Source organism: Schistocerca piceifrons, chromosome 1, assembly GCF_021461385.2.
Source record: "Schistocerca piceifrons isolate TAMUIC-IGC-003096 chromosome 1, iqSchPice1.1, whole genome shotgun sequence".
Taxonomy (NCBI): Eukaryota; Metazoa; Arthropoda; class Insecta; order Orthoptera; family Acrididae; genus Schistocerca; species Schistocerca piceifrons.
In genome coordinates, this window is record NC_060138.1 from 1215263103 (window position 1) to 1215280562 (window position 17460).

Sequence of the window (17460 nt, forward strand, 5' to 3'; positions counted from 1 at the left end):
GATCACATAACTAACTAGGAGGTACTGAACTGAATTGGGAAGAAAAGAAATTCGTGGCACAATCTGACTAAAAGAAGGGAGACGTTGATAGGACACATTCTGAGACACGAAGGGATCACCAGTTTAGTAGTGGAGGGAAGCACGTGTGTTTGTTTGTGCCGGAGGGGGGGACCAAAAATTTAATACAATAAGCAGATTCAGAAGGATGTAAGTTGCTACAGTTATTCGGAGACAAAGAAGCTTGCACAGAGTAGAGTAGCATGGAGAGCTGCATCAAACCAGTCTTCGGACTGAAGACCACAATAATAAATTCTCCAGAGTCAGCTGCCTCGGATTTTGAAGCAGTCCTGTGTAAATGACTTAACTTGATGGATCCGGATACAAAGTGAGATGCTTCTATGAGTTTTACTTTTTAACAAAAGGGGTATGACTTCTGTGTACAATAAACCTACCATGGACACAGCAATGCGATTAAAAGTGTTGCGAAAGATTTGCACGTTGTATCTGAAGAGCCCTGCCGAGTTTGGTTACAAATCATGTGATATAGGACAGTTTGTTACACTGTAATAACTAGTCTCAATGAAACTGTAACAAATGCGTTGCCTCTTATCTTTTTGAACGTCCAGGACAGATACAGTGTGTTTCAACTCCAGCTTGTATTGCACAGATTATATTCAGAGAGTGCATGTGTAAGGACTTGCCTACGCGCAGACAGTAATTTTGCAGACGTTACGCATTGTGTTTGTGTGTGTGTGTGTGTGTGTGTGTGTGTGTGTGTGTGTGTGTGTGTGTGTGTGTGTGGGTGGGTGGGGCAGGCGGGGCGCGCGATTGTGCGTGTATATTTTTACAACTGACTAAGCATGCTACTGCTCTCTTTGCCTCCACTTGCTACAACCACAATCATGTGCAGTCTTACTGATCGGTGTTTCATTTACGCAGTTCGGCTCGTTCAGGTACTTCTGAGCATGACGCAAGTAGAACAAGAGGGCAGTTCTGTTATGGCTGTTTCGATTATGCAACTCATGTCGTATGGATACTTTTTAGCTGGGACAAATTGGCTGCTCTGGGCCTCCATACTGATTCGCTGTTTGTTTTACGCAATTCGGGTCGTTCAGATACCGGTACTTTTGAACAAGGCGGCAACGTACACAGTTCAGGCTGGTTGGGTACTTTTGAACATGGCACCAATTTACGCAATTCAGGCCGTTCGTATACGTTTGAAAGTGACGGCAATTTACACAATTTTGTTCAGTCGAATATTTTTGAAAATGGCGCACAGTTACCCAGTTTTGGGTCATTTGAACACTATTGAACATGGCGCCAGTTGACACAAACAGATTGTTCGGATAGTTTTTGATCTTGGCCATGATGACTGCCTTAGAACCACATACTGATTGACTGTTTCTTTTCAATGGCTGGGCCAACGTTGTGCCATGATCGGGAGAGCGAATTCCACTATTATATTCGATCAGCCATGGGGGTTATCCCCCCATGAACCATGGACCTTGCCGTTGGTGGGGAGGCTTGCGTGCCTCAGCGATACAGATGGCCGTACCGTAGGTGCAACCACAACGGAGGGGTATCTGTTGAGAGGCCAGACAAACATGTGGTTCCTGAAGAGGGGCAGCAGCCTTTTCAGTAGTTGCAGGAGCAACAGTCTGGATGATTGACTGATCTGACCTTGTAACGTTAACCAAAACGGCCTTGCTGTGCTGGTACTGCGAACGGCTGAAAGCAAGGGGAAACTACAGCCGTAATTCTTCCCGAGGACATGCAGCTTTACTGTATGATTAAATGATGATGGTGTCCTCTTGGGTAAAATATTCCGGAGGTAAAATAGTCCCCCATTCGGATCTCCGGGCGGGGACTACTCAAGAGGACGTCGTTATCAAGAGAAAGAAAACTGGCGTTCTACGGATCGGAGCGTGGAATGTCAGATCCCTTAATCGGGCAGGTAGGTTAGAAAATTTAAAAAGGGAAATGGATAGGTTAAAGTTAGATATAGTGGGAATTAGTGAAGTTCGGTGGCAGGAGGAACAAGACTTTTGGTCAGGTGATTACAGGGTTATAAATACAAAATCAAATAGGGGTAACGCAGGAGTAGGTTTAATAATGAATAAAAAAATAGGAGTGCGGGTTACCTACTACAAACAGCATAGTGAACGCATTATTGTGGTCAAGATAGACACAAAGCATATGCCTACTACAGTAGTACAAGTTTATATGCCAACTAGCTCTGCAGATGATGAAGAAATTGATGAAATGTATGATGAGATAAAAGAAATTATTCAGGTAGTGAAGGGAGACGAAAATTTAATAGTCATGGGTGACTGGAATTCGTCAGTAGGAAAAGGGAGGGAAGGAAACATAGTAGGTGAATATGGATTGGGGGGAAGAAATGAAAGAGGAAGCCGCCTTGTAGAATTTTGCACAGAGCATTACTTAATCATAGCTAACACTTGGTTCAAGAATCATAAAAGAAGGTTGTATACCTGGAAGAATCCTGGAGATACTAAAAGGTATCAGATAGATTATATAATGGTAAGACAGAGATTTACGAACCAGATTTTAAATTGTAAGACATTTCCAGGGGCAGATGCGGATTCTGACCACAATCTATTGGTTATGAACTGCAGATTGAAACTGAAGAAACTGCAAAAAGGTGGGAATTTAAGGAGATGGGACCTGGATAAACTGAAAGAACCAGAGGTTGTACAGAGTCTCAGGGAGAGCATAAGGGAACAATTGACAGGAATGGGGGAAAGAAATACAGTAGAAGAAGAATGGGTAGCTCTGACGGATGAAGTAGTGAAGGCAGCAGAGGATCAAGTAGGTAAAAAGACGAGGGCTAGTAGAAATCCTTGAGTAACAGAAGAAATATTGAATTTAATCGATGAAAGGAGAAAATATAAAAATGCAGTAAATGAAGCAGGCAAAAAGGAATACACACGTCTCAAAAATGAGATCGACAGGAAGTGCAAAATGGCTAAGCAGGGATGGCTAGAGGACAAATGTAAGGATGTAGAGGCTTGTCTCACTAGGGGTAAGATAGATATTGCCTACAGGAAAATTAAAGAGACCTTTAGAGAGAAGAGAACCACTTGTATGAATATCAAGAGCTCAGATGGCAACCCAGTTCTAAGCAAAGAAGGGAAGGCAGAAAGGTAGAAGGAGTATATAGAGGGTTTATACAAGGGCGATGTACGTGAAGACAATATTATGGAAATGGAAGAGGATGTAGATGAAGATGAATGGGAGATAAGATACTGCGTGAAGAGTTTGACAGAGCACTGAAAGACCTAAGTCGAAACAAGGCCCCGGGAGTAGACAACATTCCATTAGAACTACTGATGGCCTTGGGAGAGCCAGTCATGACAAAATTCTACCATCTGGTGAGCAAGATGTATGAGACAGGCGAAATACCCACAGACTTCAAGAAGAATATAATAATTCCAATCCCAAAGAAAGCAGGTGTTGACAGATGTGAAAATTATCGAACTATCAGTTTAATAAGTCACAGCTGCAAAATACTAACGCGAATTTTTTATAGACGAATGGAAAAACTGGTAGAAGCGGACCTCGGGGAAGATCAGTTTGGATTCCGTAGAAATGTGGGAACACGTGAGGCAATACTAACCTTACGACTTATCTTAGAAGAAAGATTAAGAAAAGGCAAACCTACGTTTCTAGCAATTGTAGACATAGAGAAAGCTTTTGACAACGTTAACTGGAATACTCTCTTTCAAATTCTGAAGTTGACAGGGGTAAAATACAGGGAGCGAAAGCCTATTTACAATTTGTACAGAAACCAGATGGCAGTTATAAGAGTCGAGGGGCATGAAAGGGAAGCAGTGGTTGGGAAAGGAGTGAGACAGGGTTGTAGTCTCTCCCCGATGTTATTCAATCTGTATATTGAGCAAACAGTAAAGGAAACAAAAGAAAAATTCAGAGTAGGTATTAAAACTCATGGAGAAGAAGTAAAAACTTTGAGGTTCGCCGATGACATTGTAATTCTGTCAGAGACAGCAAAGGACTTGGAAGAGCAGTTGAACGGAATGGACAGTGTCTTGAAAGGAGGATATAAGATGAACATCAACAAAAGCAAAACGAGGATAATGGAATGTAGTCAAATTAAATCGGGTGATGCTGAGGGGATTAGATTAGGAAACGAGACACTTAAAGTAGTGAAGGAGTTTTGCTATTTAGGAAGTAAAATAACTGATGATGGTCGAAGTAGAGAGGATATAAAATGTAGACTGGCAATGGCAAGGAAATCGTTTCTGAAGAAGAGAAATTTGTTAACATCGAGTATAGATTTAAGTGTCAGGAAGGCGTTTCGGAAAGTATTGTATGGAGTGTAGCCATGGAAGTGAAACATGGACCATAACCAGTATGGACAAGAAGAGAATAGAAGCTTTCGAAATGTGGTGCTACAGAAGAATGCTGAAGATAAGGTGGGTAGATCACGTAACTAATGAGGAGGTATTGAATAGGATTGGGGAGAAGAGTGGTTTGTGGCACAACTTGACTAGAAGAAGGGATCGGTTGGTAGGACATATTCTAAGGCATCAAGGGATCACCAATTTAGTATTGGAGGGCAGCGTGGAGGGTAAAAATCGTAGAGGGAGACCAAGAGATGAATACGATAAGCAGATTCAGAAAGATGTAGGTTGCAGTAGGTACTGGGTGATGAAGAAGCTTGCACGGGATAGAGTAGCATGGAGAGCTGCATCAAACCAGTCTCAGGACTGAAGACCACAACAACAACATGGGGGTTATTCTACACCAGGGATAGTCAATCTTTTTTGCCCACTACCCACTTTTGTATCCGTGTTAGTAGTAAAATTTCCTAATCATCCACCAGTCCCACAATGATTCTGTTAATAAGGTAGGCAAATACCTCTTCTTTATACAATACTCAAGCGGAGTTACAGGAAGTTAAAGCATACAACAATAATTACACTACTGGCCGTTAAATTTGCTACACCAAAAAGAAATGCAGATGATAAACGGGTATTCATTGGACAAATATATTACACTAGAACTGACATGTGATTACATTTTCACGCTATTTGGGTGCATAGATCCTGAGAAATCAGTACCCAGAACAACCACCTCTGCCCGTAAAAAATTGGTTCAAATGGCTCTGAGCACTATGGGAGTTAATACTATGAGGTCATCAGCCCCCTAGAACATAGAAATACTTACCGTTAACTAACCTAAGGACTTCACACACATCCATGCCCGAGGCAAGATTCGAACCTGCGACCGTAGCGGGCGCGCGGTTCCAGACTGAAGCGCCTAGAACCGCTCAGCCACTTCGGCCGGCCCTCTGGCCGTAATAACGGCCTCAATACGCCTGGGCATTTGAGTCAAACACAGCTTGGATGGCGTATACAGGTACAGCTGCCCATGCAACTTCAACACGATACCACAGTTCATCAAGAGTAGTCACTGGCGTATTGTGACGAGTGAGTTACTCGGCCACCATTGACCAGACGTTTTCAGTTGGTGAGAGATCTGGATAATGTGCTGGCCAGGGCAGCAGTCGAACATTTTCTGTATCCAGAAAGGCCCGTTCAGGACCTGCAACATGGGGTCGTGCATTATCCTGCTGAAATTTAGGGTTTCGCAGGGATCGAATGAAGGGTAGAGCCACGGGTCGTAACGCATCTGAAATGTAACGTCCACTGTTCAAAGTGCCGTCAGTGCGAACAAGAGGTGACCGAGACGTGTAACCAATGGCACCCCATACCATCACGCCGGGTGATACGCCAGTATGTCGATGACGAATACACGGTTCCAATGTGCGTTCAGCGCGATGTCGTCAAACATGGATGCGGCCATCATGATGCTGTAAACAGAACCTGGATTCATCCGAAAAATGACGTTTTGCCATTCGTGCCGTCGTTGAGAACACCATCGCAGGCGCTCCCGTCTGTGATGCAGCGTCAAGGGTAACCGCAGCCATGGTCTCCGAGCTGATAGTCCATGCTGCTGCAAACGTCGTCGAACTGTTCGTGCAGATGGTCGTTGTCTTGCAGACGTCCCCATCTGTTGACTCGGGGATCGAGACGTGGCTGCACGATCCGTTACAGCCATGCGGATAGGCTGCCTGTCATCTCGACTGCTAGTGATACGAGGCCGTTGGGATCCAGCACGTCGTTCCGTATTACCCTCCTGAACCCACCGATTCCATATTCTACTAACAGTGATTGGGTCTCGACCAACACGAGCAGCAATGTCGCGATTCGATAAACCGCAATCGCCATAGGCTACAATCCGAACTTCATCGAAGTCTGAAACGTGATGGTACGCATTTCTCCTCCTTACACGAGGCATGACAACTGCGTTTCACCAGGCAACGCCGGTCAACTGCTGTTTGTGTATGAGAAATGGGTTGGAAACTTTCCTCATGTGAGCACGTTGTAGGTGTCGCCACGGGCGCCAACCTTGTGTGAATGCTCTGAAAAGCTGATCATTTGGATATCACAGCATCTTCTTGCTGTCGGTTAAATTTCGCGTCTGTAGCACGTCATCTTCGTGGTGTAGCAATGTTAATGGCCAGTAGTGTAATTACGATACACTTTATGCCAAAATTTTATGTAAACGTTTATAAAACCCCTGACCGCGTACCGCCCTCCAGGAATGCCGGAACACCCACTTCTGTGTGGTAGTGGCCAGATTGACCGTCTCCGTTCTGCACTATCTAAAAGGTTTTGGTTCAATACCACACTGTAGATTTTTAAAGAAATTGCGCCTCTTATTGGACTGGCAAACAGGTTCGCGACTGAAATGATATGTAGCCAAGGAGAACGTTGCTTATATTCCTTGACAGAGAATAGTCTAAGGAAATAATAATAGGTGAGACTCATGTCAGTGAAACAGCGTGATTATTAATCTTCTGTTACATTTATGAATTAGTAGGTGGTTTTGTTACAATTGCAGATTTTACGCTGATGAAGCAGTTGCGTCCGAGAACGTTACCACGTGCAAATAGTAGTAATACCCCTTGGACTTTGGCTAATTGCCTGTCTGATGCAGAGACTTGTGATTAATTCTCGCTGAGCAGAAACAAAAAATTAAACACACGACTGATCGAATAAGCGCGGTATCCTTTGATTACAGGATTAATTATTCACAACCAGTGTTAGTCACGTCATTCACATATTAGGGAGTGACACTGTGTAGTGGAACGACGACAAAACCTGTGGCGGGCAGAGTGTAACACGAGCTGCTATTGCCTGCTGGGAAGTTGGGAGACTTCAGTCTGCCCACTAAACACAGTGCTTACAAAGCTACACTTAAAAACTGCACAGATCTGTGGAACTTACGTCATTTTGGGCTAAAAGGAGGCATCGATCTTAGATGTCACTGTAAAATTTGTATGTTCTGAGCACGGATGCTCCAAGTAATCCATCTTCGGCAAAAATGGTTCAAATGGCTCTGAGCACTATGGGACTTAACATCTGAGGTCACCAGTCCCCCAGAACGTAGACTTACTTAAAACTAACTAACCTAAGGACATTACACACATCCATGTCCGAGGCAGGATTCGAACCTGCGACCGTAGCAGCAGCGCGGTGCTGGGCTGAAGCGCCTAGAACCACTCGGCCATAGCGGCCGGCCATCTTCGGCAATTGAAGAATAAATCGAAGTCCTGACTTTTCGTTGCACCACAAAAATGAATGTACTGTGCCTAACATAAAAAGTAAAAAGTTCCCTCTGATCCACTAGCCGAAAGTAAATATGAGCCCCACTGTTCATCAAGGCACAAATAAACGCAAGTTCCAACTGTGGCTAAATCTCGAAAATTCAATTCTCGAGCAGCATCCGGAAGGGGAACTATTACAAGTTCTCACAAAAACACTCAATAAATCGGCGATACCACCGATTAAAGTTAGAGTCCAAACTACGACTCGACAGCGAAATTTTCACAACTGCTGAGGGCGGACACGCGAATAACACCAACTTCCAACTGAAATCCACCGTTCAGAGTAACTCGGGTCCGGTTTCTGGTATTGTCTAAAACTGAGTCTTTTCTCCAGTTTCAAGCTTGCCTTCATGTTCAACTTTCCGAAATTACTTGTCTTTAAGCTGAGAATTTGCTCCAGAAAGTTTCAATTTCTATATCCTTAATACTAGCAAAACTCAACCAGAGTTAATACAAATTTACTTAGTACGATTGCACAATTTCACAAAAATATTAATAGTGCCTAAAATTTACGCGAAAAAAATGGCACGTCATTCGAATGGGGAATTACCTCCCCTTTCTGTTAGTACAATCACATTTAATATATCTTTAATGTGGTTTGAATTACGAGTGATTTTAAATAGTAAAGTATTCATTGGCTAAAATTTTTCCAATAAACCATGTAAATATGTATAGCAAAATAGTTTGTGGTGTGTATCGTAGTATCCTTGCATATGCCACATTGCTGTTATGTAAAAGTGCCTTCTTTGATTAATTAGGTAGGATGTCGACAAAATTTATATGAAATGTATATTGTCTGACGGAAGAAGTGAAGGGCCCAGAAGGAGAGTAGGAAACGAAATGAAACTTCACGGACTGGGAGCGTGTGCGCTGTTATATCAGTGATTACGATACCGAGTGAAATTCATAAAGAACTTGTCAGTATGAGCCCAGTTGTCAGTATGACCTTGCAACCCCACTGGCCTGGATGCATACACTGATTCAATTTAAAGCATTACTCCTAGCAATAATTAAAATGTCTTACAGCGCCGGATGGTCACTAATTTGGCGGCCAGCGTGTGGCTTGCTGAGCTTAACCAGCATGGAAACCACGGTAGGTGGGTTTGCTGGTGATCCAGCACAACAATACAATGGTCGCAAACTTGCTGGCGGATGAAATGCTTTCAGAGATGTGTAAGAATAAAGCAAAAGACGATGTCAGTAGGTTGCCGATGTAAGAAGCCCAGAGAGTGAGGGTTGCGTACCAGGGGGTTAGTATTTTTGTGTCCACCTATGAAGAGACGTGGACAAGAAGACCTGGATTTTTTTAATTTTTAAAAATTGTTTTTAGTCGTCAGTCTTCTGACTGGCTTGATGCGGAATGATGTGAATTCCTCTCCCGCCAACCTAATCATTTCAGAGCAACATTTGCACCCTACGTCCTGAATTATTTGTTGAATGTATTCCAGTCTTTGTCTTGCCTCACAGTTTTTACCCTCTACAGCTCTCTCTAGTACCAAGGAGGTTAATCCCTGACGCCTTAACACGTTTTCTACCATCCTGTCCCTTCAACTTGTCAGTGATTTCCATATGGTCCTTTCTTCGCCGATTTTGCGCAAAACCTCCTCATTCCTTACCTTATCAGTGTACATAATTTTCAACATTATTCTGTAACACCACATTTCAAACACTTCGATCCTGTTTTATTTCCCAGCGTCCTTGTCTCACTACCATACAATGCTGTGCTCCAAACGTAGATTCTCAGAACTTTTTTCGTCAAATTAAGGCCTATGTTTGACACCAGTTGACTTCTCTAGGCCAGAAATGACATCCTTGCCTGTGTTAGTCCGCTTTTCATTTTTCCTTGTTTCGTCCGTCATGGGTTATTTTGCCTAGGTAGCAGAATTCCGAAACTTCATCCACTTCATAGTCATCAGTTCTAATGTTAAGTTTCTCGCTGTTCTCATTTGTGCTACTTCTCGTTATTTTCGTCTTTGTTAGATTCTCTCTCACTCCATATTCTGTAGCCATTAGAATGTTCATTCCATTCAACAGATCTTGTAATCCTTTTTCACTTTCACTGAGGATAGCAATGTCATTAGCCTATCTTATCGTTGGTATCCTTTCACTCTGAATTTTAACCCCAATTTTGAACCTTTCCTTAATTCCGTCAAGGCGGGAAAATATCTGTCTCACACCTTACATTCTTTTTAATCGGAGCACTTCGTTCCTGTTCATCCACTCTTATAGTATCCCTCTTGCTCCTTATACACATTGTATTCACTCGTCTTTCCCTGTAGCGTACTACTATTTTTCTCAGGATTTCGAACATGTTGCACTAGTTCACATTGTCGAACGCTTTTTCTAGATCGACAAATCCTATGGGTGTATCTTGATTTTTCTTCAGTCTTGCATCTACTATCAAGCCAAAGTCAGAACAGCCTCTCTGGTACTTTTACCTTTCCTAAAGCAAAACTAATCGTCATTTTCTTTTCCATTCTTCTATATATTATGCTTGTCAGCATGAGATATTACTCTGATTGTGCGATTGGTTTCGCACCTATCTGCCCTTGATGTTGTGACAAAACAGTTCCATATCGCTTTGCGATAGTATGTAAATTTGGCAACTTAATGTTCTTAACTGTGTTGGAGGGAAAATATGTGGCTAGCGGCTTCTGAAGTAAGATTCGTGAATTTCTCGTCCCTGGGGCAGGCCTGAGAGGATGTGGCGAGAGAGCTGGGCCGTCTCAGCGCTCTGAACGCGGGACAGCCTGGGACCCCCTGTTGCGCTCCTGGTTCACAGAATTGTTGGCCCAAAAACTGACTGAGATCCGTTGCCCGCAAGGCGGCACAGACCTTGGAGCAAAGCGATCACAGGTCCCCTGAGCAACGCTGGCGTGACGAATCTGCACATCCCGTCGGCTGATTCAAACACGCGACACCGACGTTTTGCCCGCTTTCATCGTGGGAAAATTGCACAATCTGACCGTCCTGACACTCTCGGCCAGTCAGGCTGGTCGTCGGCATAGGCGCTGTGGCGTGAATGGCTGAACCAGTGAGTGGCAACGCAGCGAAAACAGTGTACCAACCTCTGGCTTGTGAATGGGCGCAAAGTAAGTGAGTGTGAAGAAGTTTTCACAGGATCCCACTGCGTTTTAGCGTGTGCTGAGTAATTCTTGGTCGTCAATGTGGCGAAACTTGTGAATCCTCGCCTCAAAGCCATTGGTTTCTGGGAGCAGAGAGGAAGGTTTAAGGCCGTCGGCACACGGGCCGTCGGCACACGGGCCGTGCTTTCGAACTTTAACGTTGAGAGTGCCAAGTTCAACGTGCTGCTGAACGCTCAGGAACGATGCGACTTGTGCATAGGATTTTGGGATGTTCGCTCATATCTCACTATCAGTCACTTCGCACACTATACACACATTGTTTCGTAACACTTCACTCACTACGCGCGCGCGCACACACACACACACACACACACACACACACACACACACACACACACACTCACACACAATGGTGATCTCTGGGCCATTTTCTGTACCGCAACTTCCCATTTGCTAAAAGAGAAAGAGGTGTTAGTATTGTGCTATGCATAGCTTGGGGGTTAGTTTTTCTAGAAAAGGATAAAAGAAGGAAAAAAAAAACATAGTGTGAAGGTGTTCTGTGGAATGTTGGATGTTTCATAATCATAATTATTATTTATTTGTATAACTTTTCCAACCAAACCCCTACTCTGTTTTATCAAAGTAAACGTTTAATGTATAAAATGTATTGCATAACAGGTACTTAAGCTGCCTTTTTAAATAAGTGTATTTTTACAATTCCTTTAACCTCTTTTGGTAATTTATTGTACAGTTTTATTCCTTGATAGAAAATGGTGCTTTTGAGTTTTATATTTGTTTTTTCTTGGTAAATGTAAGTTGAGTCTAGCTCTTGTTCCATGGTCATGGACAGAGCTGTTTGTGCAGTAGTTACAATGTTTTTATGATGTGTACAACTGACTAATAAATGTATTCACACGGAGCAGTTAAAATCCCCAGTGGTTTGAACAGATCTGTACAAAGAGCTCGACTAATATTTTTGTTTATTATTCTTATGGCTCTTTTATGCAGTTTGAAAACTGTGTTCATATTTCGTGCATTTGTACCCCAAAAAAGAATGCCATAGCTAAGTACTGAATGTACGTGTGAATAGTATGTAACTAAAAGACACTGCATGTTACACACTGATGGTGGAATTCTAATGGCATAACATGCTGATGACATTCTGTTTTGAAGTACCTTTGTGCGTTCACACCACTTCAACTGAGAATCAATATTCATTCCTAAAAATTTTACATTTGTCATTTTCACTCTTCAAACTGAAATTCATGGCTAGTTCGTAAGTCACACTGTTTACTCAACAGGCGCGCGTAAAGTTCCCACATTAGCTCTATTAAAACGCACATTTCCTCCATTGTTCATATCCTAGTCACGTTGTTCTAAATGTAATATACATAAATAAAAACTTCAATATCGATGTACATGTTTTAAGACAAAAACGAAAGTACTATGTCCAATCAATAAGGACACAGGCTTATAAACGTTCCATTACAAACAGTGCGACACAAATTTTCAATAGTTCTCCACATAAACACTATTTTATTGTTCCCACATTTTAGTAAAACCCTAAGGTCATTCTTACTTGATCACTGTTCCTACCCAGTAGCAGAATCTTTACAACATGTAAATTACGAAACTAAAAAGAAAAAGGAACAAAATATCTTTATACAAGTAGCGTAAGCTGTCCTGTAGATTAAGCCAATCGAACAAACTCACTCCTAAGAAAAAAAGATAAACTTATATTCACATAACATCAAATATTGTAGTATATACTTACGTTAAACCAATAATAAAACATCAGAACCTATTACATACGCGAATGTTAGGAAAAAATTTTTAGCCTTGGCGAGACACGAACCTGATCATTAATTATCAACGCTACTCATTACGCTAAAGTAACAACAATTTATTTGTGGCCAATTCTAAGATGTTCCGACTAGATAAACGCTTTCATCGTAGCTATGTTATTAACTGAAATTTAATCATAACAAATTGTTCCAAGAACAATGTCTTTTCGTTGGATCCTCAGTGTGTCGCTACTTTCAAATGACACACTCTCATACTACGGTATGTTGATGATTTTCACTTATGGACCGTCTGACAGCAACTGAATAAAACACAATTTTAGTGCCATACGCGTTTCGCCTTTATTTTCTGCAAGGCATCATCAGTGGCAGGTTGCGTAGACAGTTTCTTACATATTACGCTCCTGTTGCATTTTTGGTCTTGTTCTTCTTCCTATGAGCGCCAATTTGCTGTTTTTTCCGCATTCCACAGCACTATGCACTGTGGAATGCGGAAAAAACAGCAAATTGGCGCTCATAAGAAGAAGAACAAGACCAAAAATGCAACAGGAGCGTAATATGTAAGAAACTGTCTACGCAACCTGCCACTGATGATGCCTTGCAGAAAATAAAGGCGAAACGCGTATGGCACTAAAATTGTGTTTTATTCAGTTGCTGTCAGACGGTCCATAAGTGAAAATCATCAACATACCGTAGTATTACGCGCAACTGAGGAGGACAGGACCACGAAAGTTGAAGATGACACACTCTCATAATACGCAAATTCTTTTGCCACGAGTATGATGTATCTCATTACTTTATTGCAACGAATCACACAGTTAACAACGGGTTTTCGAGTGATTCTCAATTTGCTGGTGCTCAGAAACGACATATATACGTATAGGCTTGAACTGGATCCCAATATGGCTCCTCAATGCTCAATGCTGAGGGGAGATGGCGTGCATGTGACGTAGGTGGTGGTGTGCCATATGATTGGTCAACGCTCAGACGCACGCTCAGAATATCTGACATGCCAGGATTGCTCTGCACCTTCGGAAAGACTCCCGAACGTGCTATTCCACGCTATGACGTCAGAAACTGCACGCTCAACGCTCAACGTTCGGATGCACGGTCCGTGTGCCGACGGCTTAAGAGACGGAGAGGCGTTGTGGAGACGCTTGTCCGTGTATTCATATGGAGAGAGGGAGGTGCCCTGCCGCAGCCTGGCTCAGTATCGCTGAGTCCTTTGAGTAAGTGTCCCTGTTTAGCGACAGCGTTGCATTTGCTCTGAGCAGATCACAATCTGTGAGGTCAGTTCAGCAACTTGTGTTGCTTTTTCAGTCATTTACTTATTTGAATCTATGATCCGTTTTGAACTTGCGTTTGTGAGCTGCATAGATTTTGGAAAGCCAGTCGCAGTTCCATAGCAATCTTCTTTTCAGTTGGAAGTATCTACCACTTTTTAGCAGAACAGTCTGTCCCAAGTGAACTTCGCACAAGCAGTCATTTACTGCACCTTTGAGCACATCAAAGTGCATTACATTGCGAAATATAATTCGTTAGACGTTTTCAGAGATGATTTGTCTTTCACTGAGCCAGAAATAACCAATGGTTTTTATATTAATTAGGAGAAACCATTCATCTAATTGTGACAAAATGTAGGGAAAATAAACTCAGAGATTAAAAACACTGATTTATTTTCCTTTTTCAGTCCTACAGCAGTTCAGGTCAGGCGACTCATATAAAATAGTAAATAAAACCGATTTCTTCTGCATAATTAAATTGTGCTCTCACTGTGGTGGCGTCCCGCTGTGAAGCAGGAGACCCGGCATGGAACATTAAATCTCTTTATATAAAAGGCAATGTCCCGACATACTGGCTCAATGACTCATAATCGCTCTGTTCAAACCAAGCAGTAAAGTGACATTGAAATAAAGAAAACTAATGCCAAGAGTTTCAGTTTGAATAGGGAAAATGACAATGTGAAATTAAATGTAGATGGCACCTTTATAGACTGTGTAACAAATGTAAATTTTTTAGGAATGAATATTGATTCTCAGTTGAAGTGGTATGAACACACAAAGGTACTTGAAAACAGAATGTCATCAGCATGTTATGCTCTTAGAATTCCATCATCAGTGTGTAACATGCAGTGTCTTTTAATTACATACTATTCGGACGTACAATCAACACTTAGCTATGGCATTCTTTCTTGGGGCACAAATGCACAAAATATGAACACAATTTTCAAGCTACAGAAAAGAGCAATGAGAATAATAACCAAAAATAGCAGTCGGGCTCTTTGTACAGATCTGTTCAAATCACTGGGGATTTTAAGTGCTCCGTGTGAATACATTTACCAGTCAGTTGTACACATCAAAATAACATTCGTAATTACTGCACAAACAACTCTGTCCATGACCATAGGACAAGAGCTACACTCAACTTACATTTACCAAGAAAAAACAAACACAAAACTCAAAGCAACATTTTCTACCAAGGAATAAAACTGTACAATAAATTACCAAAAGAGGTTAAGGGAATTGTAAAAATACACTTATTTAAAAAGGCAGCTAAAAAGTACCTGTTATGCATTTTATACATTGAAGGTTTACTTAGATAAAACAGAGTAGGGGTTTGGTTAGAAAAATTATAGAAACAAATAATAATTATGATTATAAAACATCCAACATTCCACAGAACACTTTCAGACTATGTTTTTTTCCTTCATTTTTCCTTTTCTAGAAAAACTAACCCCGAAGCTATGCGTAGCACAATACTAACACCTCTTTCTCTTTTAGCAAATGGGAGTTGAGGTACAGAAAATGGCCCAGAGATCACCATTGTGTGTGTGTGTGTGTGTGTGTGTGTGTGTGTGTGTGTGTGTAGTGAGTGAAGTGTTATGAAACAATGTGTGTGTAGTGTGTGCAGTGACTGATGGTGAGATATGAGTGAACAATGGGGCATTACATTATTTAATAAGATTATCTCTAACTAGAAGTCTGTAAATGTATGTGTATACGAATTAGCTTATTTTAAATTGGTCTAAACTTGTAAATACTTTGACATGTTCTATATCCTTTAAAAAGAGATCTACAGATGAATAAAGCTACTACTACTACTACTACTACTACTACTACTACTTCTAATGACAGAAACTTCAAATTTGCAGAGGGTTTTGATCTTGTATTGTAGGCGTCGTTTAAGAAGGGGGTGAAATGGTGGATGAAAGGTTCGTTGGAAATATGTCGCAATTAAGACAGTTTTGAAACTAGACCTGCGATAATTGGTATTTGGCTTCCTGGTCAGAAATACTTGTTTCAGCATTTTTGGAAATTTACTCCCTGTGGGTGTGGAATAGTGGGTGAAAGGTATTATTCTTTTCAATAAACCATTATTACATAACATCTATGAAAACTGGTATTTGATCTCTCGGTTAGAAATAAAAAAAACACGCGTTTCCATTGTTTTTGAAAAATTCAACACATAAAGGGGTGAAATGAGGGATGAAATGTTTTATGGAAGTATTTCATTATGAAAGCATTTTTGTAGCTAAATGTAGTAAACTTTGAATTTGGTTTCTCAATTATAAATGACAAATACATGTTTCACTGTTTTTGGAAATTCAGCATGTGTGGGGACGAAATAAGAGGCTGAAAGTTTTTATGAAAATATTTCATTATGCAAACATTTTTCAAATTTGTATTTGGCTTCTCCGGTAGAAATAAAAAAATATTGATTTCCCTGTTTTTAGAAATTCAGCCTCTAAGGAGGCCATGAAGTGTTTTTAGAAATTTGTGTTATAGGACGAAAATTTTCGTCATGTAACACAAATTTCTACGAAAATATCACCGGAAGAAAGCAAAAGGCATGTTTAGTAAAAACCTTAGACTCCAGCTATCGCGTTTGGTCAGAAGTACGTTCGGAAAACATCTTGCTATAGAACCATTAATTTCCGTGAAAAGTTTAGAAGGTGTTGCAATTTGTGAACTATATCTAAGAAAGCTATGTAACAGCCACCACGACAGACTGACTGTCAGAATTGCGTAGAAAAAGAAACGGCTCTTTAATGCGTTAATTTTTCAGAAGGCCTAATACATGTTTATAAAATTCTTTTTCATATAATTAATAACAAATAATATCAGTTCACAGGCGTCACTGGATGCGGATATGGAGGGTCCTGTGGTCAACACACCGCTCTCCCGGCCGTATGTCAGTTTCCGAGACCGGAGCCGGTGCTTCTCAATCAAGTAGCTCCTCAGTTTGCCTCAAAAGGGCTGAGTGCGCCCCACATGCCAACATCTCTCGGGAGACCTGATGGTCACCCATCCAAGTTCTAGCCCAGCCCGACAGCGCTTAACTCCGGTGATCTGACGGGAACTGATGTTACCACTGCGGTAAGGCCATTGGCCGTATATATAATCTCACTCATAGTACACCCTCCATTTTGGTCTTAAAACATTTCACTGTCTTCGGAACTGTGTGGATAATATTTTTCCGAGAGTCTGATGATATGTTCCACAGACTCTACAGACCAAGTTGAATAATCGTTTGGTTGCCATTTCCGCGAATACGTTTAGGAATTTCGATGGGACTTCATCTGTCCGTTCTTCTTTATTTGATTTCAAGTCTTTAGAGCTCCTTTAAATTCTGGATCCCCTATGTTTCCACATCGACTCTAGCTTCTTCTTCTATCGCCAGACAAGTCCTCCCCATCAAAGACGCCTTCAAGGTACTCATTCCACCTATCCGCCCTTTTCTCTCCGATTAATGGTGTAATTTCCGGGGGCACTCTTAATGTTACTACCGTCGCTTTTAATTATACCGACGGTGGTTGTGACTTTCCTGTTTCCTTCAGAGGGCTAAACTGTAGGATAAG

General features: G+C 41.5%; 1 pseudogene; it reads right to left on the reverse strand.

Moving 5' to 3' along the window:
• Nucleotides 1-16874: 16874 nt before the first annotated feature.
• Nucleotides 16875-16992, reverse strand: LOC124721849 (annotated as a pseudogene).
• Between the last annotated feature and the right edge of the window lie 468 nt (nucleotides 16993-17460).